Source organism: Ylistrum balloti, unplaced genomic scaffold (genome assembly GCF_031769215.1).
Source record: "Ylistrum balloti isolate Yb309-2 unplaced genomic scaffold, AGI_CSIRO_Ybal_v1 Utg369894, whole genome shotgun sequence".
Classification (NCBI taxonomy): Eukaryota; Metazoa; Mollusca; class Bivalvia; order Pectinida; family Pectinidae; genus Ylistrum; species Ylistrum balloti.
This window is the reverse complement of record NW_026782025.1, coordinates 1,190,789-1,199,246: the sequence shown is the minus strand read 5'-3', so window position 1 is coordinate 1,199,246 and position 8,458 is coordinate 1,190,789. Positions and strand designations below refer to the sequence as shown.

Below are 8,458 nucleotides of genomic sequence, written 5' to 3'. Positions count from 1 at the left end.
ATGTACCATCAAGTGACAATTTCTGTAGTTACCATGATCTATATGTAATGAACCTGTTTCTGATGGTGATGGTTGTCACCACTTTGTATGTATGGGGTCCATCAATAACTGTAATAATTACATAAAGTCACTCCATAAATCTCTCAGGATCCAGATGGACACCTGCAAACTAACAAATTCATGTGTTCTTAATTCTGTTTTAATTTATTTAACGATGTCATGATTTCTGTGTGTCGGTTACATCATTAATAGTATATGCAGGGCAGTGTTTTACTCAGCACTTCCTCAGTATGTATAGATAGGCTGTTGTATCTACAATGTTGAGCTATGCAAATTTCAAAGATGAGTGAATGTAAGAATGTGTAGAAGATAGAACTCACAATCCCTGACCAACTATAGTTGAAAGATAGTGGAAATTATTAATTGATGTTTTCTCTTTAGACGAAACTTTCAGCTTCCACCATGGATTATTGACTACGTTAAGTGGTTTTACTCCAGTTTGTCATCCAATGATTCTTTTATGGAAAGCATTTAGAAATTTCTATAGTTTCTATAGTCCTAATGATTTCTTAACAGATTTTCAGAATGTTCAAAATGCATATTGCTGTTTTCCTTAAAATTGAACTAGATATTGGAAGTATATAATTATCATGAAAGTATTTTACAGGTGAATAATTTTCTAGTTAAAAGATGATACATGTATTTTCAGTAGATTTGGCAAATCACAAGGTATGAAAGATTAAGTTGGTACAATGTAATTAAAATCCTAACTATGAGGACTGAATACACATTGATTATTCTATGTTGGGATGAGTGATCTCCCTTGTCTTGACTAACAGTATTGTTTGTCATTCATTTTGTACAACATGCGCTTTATAGTCCAAAAAATGTTTTTACACAGATATGACATAGTAGAAAAGATATGTTGTTCTTGTGTTTTATAAACATATTTTTATAAATCTTGTACATGTTATTAAAGTGCTCTTTTTTGTGCAAACAATATCTTACTTTTATAGACAGAATTTTGTGCCATATTGTCAAAATCAAAAATTAAATTTCCCCTGGTTTTTTGGTAAATGTACAATTTGAAATATGATTTATTTTTTATAATTTTTCCCCCCATCAAAAATGTCTTAAAATCATATTTCCCAAATACGTGATTCTGTATCACAACTTATACATTGAAAGATACTTAGAAGATTGGTTCCAGCCTGCCTAGACTTACTACACATGTATCATGAAAGGCAGTTAATAAAAAAAATATTAGGTCCAGTAGTTGGTACTGAATTTACTGTGACATTTTGTGAAACATTTTCTTCAGGTTTTAAGTTTATTTAGAATGTAATTTCTTATCTCACAACCAACCCAGGTTGTGAATGAGATCTATTCACTATCACAACATTCATAGAAACCCTGATAACCTTCCTTAGGTTTAAAATGATATTGTTCTATACAGTAAATAAAAGTACCACATGGAATAGAGTTGGTGAGTTAATTAGACTGTTTCATTGAAAATGTAATGATATCACTCCCTAAAATGGCTATATTGTTTCAAGCAGTGTGTATAATTTTACTTTCAATAATACCATAAAAATAAAAAAAGGCCAAAATGAAAAGAAAACCAGATGTTTAGTTTGATATGAATTACGACATTATTTTTAACGCAGTGGCTGTAAAATATCAAACAATATGCAAAAAATTGATTAGGACTTTGTCAATGAAACATTTCCCCTCTACAGGACTGTTGGTTATTTTTAAACATTACATAACACCCATAGAATTTAAAGAATTCAAAAGGAAGTAATAGACTGGAAATCCAACTGTTTATCTTTGACAGAAGTGACTGTGTCATTTAGATATTGTACTTGTCTATGACTAGCCTCTATATGAACTAATCTATATGTTACCTTCCCAATTGTTGATCCAACAGTTCTGTTTTATAGTTTTCAAGTTTAGTTTTCACCACCTTAAAGATGATATGTGAGGACTAGGTATGAGTGACAAGTTCTGACTGTGATGTTTTGTTTAAACATTAAATACTGTATACTTTTTTGTTGCCTAAATTTTATATCATTCTTTTAAATGGTGTATTAAATTTATTGCCTGAAAAATAAAAAACATCTTGATTTTGCAATATTTATCTGACAATATTTAATAAGTCCATGCCTTAACATTTGTAGTAGAATTACCTATAGATACTGTATATCCTTGTCTTGTATTAAGCCCATCCGAATACATATAGTCTAGGGCTTTAATGTTTGTTCTCCAGGCTTATACTATTATATGTATGTGTGATGGGATTCAGATTTTGTGTGAAGTTATAAGACTTTAGACTGTGATGTAAGAATGCATAAGGTATTCATGTTTTATATGTGTATATCAGAAATGTCCTGATTACTGACAAAATGTGTTAAAATTTCCGATCCAAAAAATGTACATGTATTATCATTAAACAATGTTTAATCAATTCACTTCCATCCTTGTTGCATGGTTCATTAAACTAAAAACAGATAACTTCAAGATGGATTATTTTTAAGATATTATACATAAAGCAGTGTTTAGGTCACAGTCCTATGGTGACCAATCACCTTCATCCGGCGTCGTACATTCGTAAACAATTTAACATTTTCATCTTCTTCTCAAATTCTCTTAAACCGATGTCAGTGAAATTTTGAAGAAATCTTCCCTGGCCTAAGATGAAGCAAAATTTCCTTACCCCATGGGGGCCTGAGGGGTGTGGCCAAAAGGGTCAAATTAAGTCAGATTTCAAAAATCTTCTCCTCAACATCCTGAGATGGTAGTATCAAATGCTCTTCATGGATGGAAGCGTCTTAAAGTGGTTTACAAAAATTGTGAATTTCATGGCCCTTGGGTCTCACATTTCCATGTTGGGAGGGGGTAAAGTTTGCTAAAGTGTATATAGGAAAAATAGATTTTTGAGTATAATATCTTTAATTTCCATTGGAAATATTTCAAACTTGGGGCTGTTAGGAAGGTCCAAATGGGGTCAAATTGACAGATTTCAAAAATCTTCTTCTCAACACCCAGGTACACTGTATGGACAAATCAAATCTCGTCTTGGATGGAAGTATCTGAAGGTGCATTAATTACCAAAATGGGTCTCACATTTCTTCCTGGTGAGGAGGTTAACTTTACTATAATTTTTTTTATAGAAAACTTACATTTTGCAACAATGTTGATTTCCCACTGGAAATAACTTTGTAAGATTGTAAGTATAGGATGACAGATTTGATGGTAGGCATGTATTGACACTGGCTTGCTATCATCAATGTCACAATTTCATTTCCATGACACCTGAAAGCTACATTCCCTTTAAAATTCATATTCAATATTGCTTATCTCAGGTGACGGTCAAGTACACTAGGACTAGTTTTTTTCTAATTATTTTTAAAAATAACGAAGCATTGTCCGAAATAATATATATTAAGAATAATTCTCTGCCTTATGATGGTATAGCCACTGTGGTTAAGACAAAGAATGATTGTCTCTGTCTGGAGATGGTACAGCCACTGTGGTTAAGGTATAGAATGATTGTCTCTGCCTGGAGATGGTACAGCCACTGTGGTTAAGGTATAGAATGATTGTCTCTGCCTGGAGATGGTACAGCCACTGTGGTTAAGGTATAGAATGATTGTCTCTGTCTGGAGATGGTACAGCCACTGTGGTTAAGGTATAGAATGATTGTCTCTGTCTGGAGATGGTAAAGCCACTGTGGTTAAGGTACAGAATGATTGTCTCTGTTTGGAGATGGTACAGCCACTGTGGTTAAAGTATAGAATGATTGTCTCTGCCTGGAGATGGTATAGCCACTGTGGTTAAGGTATAGAATGATTGTCTCTGCCTGGAGATGGTAGAGCCACTGTGGTTAAGGTATAGAATGATTGTCTCTGCCTGGAGATGGTACAGCCACTGTGGTTAAGGTATAGAATGATTGTCTCTGTCTGGAGATGGTACAGCCACTGTGGTTAAGGTATAGAATGATTGTCTCTGCCTGGAGATGGTACAGCCACTGTGGTTAAGATATAGAATGATTGTCTCTGCCTGGAGATGGTAGAGCCACTGTGGTTAAGGTATAGAATGATTGTCTCTGTCTGGAGATGGTACAGCCACTGTGGTTAAGGTATAGAATGATTGTCTCTGTTTGGAGATGGTACAGCCACTGTGGTTAAGGTATAGAATGATTGTCTCTGTCTGGAGATGGTAAAGCCACTGTGGTTAAGGTATAGAATGATTGTCTCTGTCTGGAGATGGTACAGCCACTGTGGTTAAGGTAGTGATTGTCTCTGTCTGGAGATGGTACAGCCACTGTGGTTAAGATATAGAATGATTGTCTCTGCCTGGAGATGGTACAGCCACTGTGGTTAAGATATAGAATGATTGTCTCTGCCTGGAGATGGTACAGCCACTGTGGTTAAGATATAGAATGATTGTCTCTGCCTGGAGATGGTAGAGCCACTGTGGTTAAGGTATAGAATGATTGTCTCTGCCTGGAGATGGTACAGCCACTGTGGTTAAGGTATAGAATGATTGTCTCTGTCTGGAGATGGTACAGCCACTGTGGTTAAGGTATAGAATGATTGTCTCTGCCTGGAGATGGTAGAGCCACTGTGGTTAAGATATAGAATGATTGTCTCTGCCTGGAGATGGTACAGCCACTGTGGTTAAGATATAGAATGATTGTCTCTGCCTGGAGATGGTAGAGCCACTTTGGTTAAGATATAGAATGATTGTCTCTGTCTGGAGATGGTACAGCCACTGTGGTTAAGGTATAGAATGATTGTCTCTGTCTGGAGATGGTACAGCCACTGTGGTTAAGGTATAGAATGATTGTCTCTGCCTGGAGATGGTACAGCCACTGTGGTTAAGGTATAGAATGATTGTCTCTGCCTGGAGATGGTACAGCCACTGTGGTTAAGATATAGAATGATTGTCTCTGTCTGGAGATGGTACAGCCACTGTGGTTAAGATATAGAATGATTGATGTTATGTTTGGTATGTTTAACAAATATTTATCTATTATTCATAAGGCTGTAGTTTGATCAGTGATTGGAGAAATTCCATAACAGTGACAGTCAGTGGTCATTTTTTTCAATTGTTAATCTGTCTTGACTGTTCTGTGAAATCCATATCATATTATTGAATGGAAAAAATTACAGTGTTCTTTATCTGGCTCCACCTGGAGACACAAAAAATATATTTTGGTAATCTTTTATTTGAAGTATTTAAGAAATTAAGGTTAAAAAGAATACCTTCTGCATTCATTTAAGTTAGCACCATCTCAATTAAATGTTTTGTTGACTTTTGAAATATTCTGCTAGATAATGACTGCCTTATACATTTCCTAATATTTCCCACAGTATATTTTGTGGGTATACCAATTTGATCACTAACTTAATGATAGACATGGCTATAAGTATATCACGGTAGTCATGATCTGTAACATTATATACCAGTCATTGATTTTCCTTTTTATTCTATTGTTTTTTGTTCTGTTTTTTATATACCCCCTTTTTCAGTGACTTATCCCTATTTTATATAAAAAATTAAAACATTTTTGTCGATCTCTGCATTTGCTCAATTTACAATGGATCTTTTGAAAATTTTACCAATATTTACGATATGGAGATGTGTCCCCTGAAGTTGCTTTGAATTTCCCTCCATATTAAGAGAGGTTTCCCCCTTTTATGAAAGAAATGAACACAATTTTGTCCTGCTATGCATTTTTTCCCCAAATGTTTGGTTGCCATGGTAACTGGTTTGGTTGCCATGGTAAGTGGTTACTGTAAACAGGTTTTATAATAAACAGCCATTACTCCTTGGTCATTCACCAGATTTTATTATTTGACTATGATCCAGTTGTATAACTTATTGAAACCAATTACATCAGGTGTTTCAGAAACAGTTACTATGGCAACAAAATCCTGTCCTTTGAGGAATAAAAATTTAGGTATTATCTTATTTTTAACAAATTTGGTATATAGGAGTATAAGGGGATGCCAAATATTACTGTATGTGTTTCATTGCCATGACAACCATGCTAAGGCAAATGTAAAATCTGATTGGTTGAAATTTAGATATTTACCTGATTTTGACCAAATTTGGCTTATACAGGAGATTAGGGTATGTGGAGTTTGACCAGGGGTCTTTGCACCTGGAGGAGGGGGGTTGTGTTATACTTATCCTCAGGATGAGATTTCTAGTTTATTTTAGAGTAATTCTGAAGTAAAAGTAACTATTTTTTTAGTGTTCCTTTGCAATGCAAATGCTCAGACACAATATTACAACAGTCAATAATTCAACTGATATAAAATAAATATGATAGTGTCACATAAGTTCTGCTCTGATGACCCATTATAACAGAATCCACCTGAAGTAGAACATATGTAAGACTTCCAGATGTCATAAAGTGTCATACAGAAAACTCCTTGTAACATTTGTCTGAAAATCATAAGCTCACAATTAGCTGTTTGTAAGGTAACATATCCATGTGTTGGTTGGTGACACATTCATGCTTTGTCTTCCAGTGAAACTTCTGTCAGGGTTGAAGTGGTATCAAATGATAGGAAATGTTACAGCATCCTTTCTGTGGACATCCAATATCATAACTCAGATTTACTGATCTTCTCTTTACAATGTAAACTGTTGAGTATCTCACAAATATAATGTATATAAAGTAGAACTTGTGTGAAATACTAGTGAATGGTATAACCATTGTGTATCCATATTAGGTTTCATTGATGAACAAATTCAAAATGGCAACAATCTTAATAATACAGTAATTTATCTCTAAATTGAGCCCAGGCTGTAGAAGGTCTTCATACCTCTAAGGTTTTACAGACTGGTGCCTGTAATCTTACGTTTGTCAGATATTTTTAAAAAAAATCCCAGAATAGCATTACTGATCATATGGATGATATTAGTGGCATCTAATGATGGGCACCAAGATTCGTCCATGGATCTCTTGTGTGATGGCAAAAGTTTGTAAAAATGTGTGATGATATACAGTGTACATAGTGTATATCTGTCAAGTTTTGTTTTCATGTTACCTGGCTGCGATATTGTCAATTCACACTTATCCTCAATATTCTTTTCCTATTGTACATTCAGGACGATTTAGATTGTTAGGGGTTTCATTGGAAATTAGACCTGTTCGCATTCACTGAAGTTGTTCTTCAGAAGAATTCAAATTCAATTTAAACTCCAGGTTTAGAAATTGTCACCTATTCCTCTTTGTATAATTAATTATCATTTGATAAGACTTATTTCTAATATCATTTCAGATACATCTTGTATCATAATCAGTTCATACAGGGTAGTTATAGACTTAACTCATAACCTTAACTGTATTATCTTATCTGCTTACCAGACTGTCAGTTAGAAATATCTTCAATCACTTTTTCTTAATCTTCATATGAACTTTTCATTAATATCCAAATGTTAATGGAAATAAATTAGATGATGGGAAATTGAAGTAAAAAAGTACAAATGCAAAGATTTGAAATTGAAGAGAAATAATGTAGTTTCTTGGTGCTACTCATTTCCAGATGTGATACATTCTGGACAGGATTAAGGTATGCTGAGATTATCTGTAAAAGTTTAAAGAATTTATCAATAAAGCTGATTTGAAATCTTACCAATGAAATTATCCAGTTGTTGTGTTGTTATTTGATATTAAAATTGGTCATCTCAGATTGTTTCTCTTGATTGTTTACCTGGTAGGAGCAGGGGTATGATCACTGGAGTATCCTGTATAGAATTATCTAACACCAATGAGATCAATGTCATTTCGTATACATCATTTAGTAAACTATGATACACCATGAAATCACTACCATCAGCTCATTATTTCTGTGATAATAGTGATATGTATGAAGAGGCTTTAAACTGTTTTAATACGAGGTGGCAATTTTGTAACATCTGTCATCCGTCAGTTCCGGTAAACCTACTTGTATACGAGGTAAATCCATATATACTTATCTTTAAGCACGTGATTTCTATACATTACCTCCTGATTTCTGTGGTTTCCTTTTCATTAACCGAAATTATCTCCGCACCACGTGTCCGAAGAAAATCAAACCCGGACCACAGGCTCAATCAATGGCGTCGGAGACTTTCTCCATAATTGTCCCGAGCCACTCAGGACTATACACACCGACATTTTCTTGTCATGAAATAAACTCAGTGATTAAGGATATAAATATTTCAACGAGTTAACAAATCTAACTGTCATTATACGCCCAATACTAACAGGTTTTACTGTTTCACGTGCACAAAAACATTTGCATTTAAGACACAAAAATACTTGAAATCTGATCACGAAATCTCCATATTGAACTCGTCGTGTAAGTAAAGGTGTCCAGATATTTCGCTGTATTTCAATATAAAAAAACACACACAGGGGAAGAAAAAAAGATAAAGTAGCGATATTGTACACAAA

At 34.3% G+C, this 8,458-nt stretch overlaps 1 long non-coding RNA gene across 1 annotated transcript; it reads left to right on the top strand.

Moving 5' to 3' along the window:
- The first annotated feature begins 1,116 nt into the window (after nucleotides 1-1,116).
- Nucleotides 1,117-7,666, top strand: LOC132546543 (uncharacterized). The gene is made up of 2 exons (XR_009554064.1): nucleotides 1,117-4,291; nucleotides 4,338-7,666. It is a non-coding gene; the product is annotated as an uncharacterized LOC132546543 (long non-coding RNA).
- Nucleotides 7,667-8,458: the final 792 nt, after the last annotated feature.